Consider the following 1,122-nt stretch of genomic DNA (forward strand, 5'->3'; position numbering starts at 1 on the left):
AACCAAATAGAGTTATAACTGAGAAGAAATTATGCACAAATCTGTTATATTGATCTTTGTTTGTGTTATACTACATCTGAGAATGTTTTTTCTCTTTTCTCTTAGGAAGCAGCAGTTCTAATAATCGAAGCAGCAAAATATTCTCCATCATCGTCGTTGATTAAACAATGTTTGTTATATTTTTGCATTATTATTTATTATAATACAGATTCATGTAATATCAAAAAATATCAAGCCTATGGTTAAGAAATGCACTGTTACAGAATATACTATATAAATGTAAAATCCATTCATAAAAATTCATCATATATTCTATCAGAATATAAAATGAATGTGTATAAATGGATATTATATTTAAATGGATATTATATTCATAATTACATTTCATACAGCACGTTTTTTAATTCATCTGATCTGAATCTGACATTTACAGTAATCAGTAATCAGTGATGTAATTGACGTTTTTGCTCTATGCTACTATATATTAATGTCTGGCTCTTCCAAGCTTTATAATGGACTGAGTGAATTTATGATGAGTGAATCCATCATAAAAGTGCATCTGTCCATCATAAAAGTGCATCTGTCCATCATAAAAGTGCGTCTGTCCATCATAAAAGTGCGTCTGTCCATCATAAAAGTGCATCTGTCCATCATAAAAGTGCATCTGTCCATCATAAAATTGCATGGATAGATGAAAAATGTCTAAAAATATAACTGAAAATGCAATGTTAACATTTGTAATTGATGTATATATATATATATATATATAATTTTTTTTTATTTTTTATACTCTGAGAATTTTCAATTATTGCCATGGGAAGAACAGATCATTTAACATGTTGTCTACATGAAGAAACCGCCTGTTCATTGACACTGATTTATGAAATACTGTCCAAAGAATAAAAAAACATCCTTCTCATAATGTTAATTTGTTTTAGAGTTTTAACAGCTTTTCAGTGAAGTTTCTAAAGCAAAACAATTACGAAACACAAATGAGCAAAAATGTTCATCAGAGACTGTAGTTTATATATTTCATTATGGTTTTAGTGTGGTTTGTGTTCATTTGTTACTCAACAGATATTACAAAAACATGATGAAATGGAATTTTAATTTGTTTAGAGT

At 27.8% G+C, this 1,122-nt stretch overlaps 1 long non-coding RNA gene across 1 annotated transcript in view; it reads left to right on the forward strand.

Annotated features, from left to right (window-relative positions):
* The window catches only part of LOC308706210, a 7,190-nt gene extending 6,369 nt beyond the window's left edge, over positions 1 to 821 (forward strand). Inside the window, exon 4 of the long non-coding RNA XR_014032008.1 lies at positions 106 to 821. This is a non-coding gene — a long non-coding RNA (uncharacterized lncRNA). The remainder of the gene's footprint in view (positions 1 to 105) is intronic.
* The last annotated feature ends 301 nt before the right edge of the window (positions 822 to 1,122 follow it).

Source organism: Scardinius erythrophthalmus (genome assembly GCF_964197995.2).
Source record: "Scardinius erythrophthalmus genome assembly, chromosome: 17".
Taxonomy (NCBI): Eukaryota; Metazoa; Chordata; class Actinopteri; order Cypriniformes; family Leuciscidae; genus Scardinius; species Scardinius erythrophthalmus.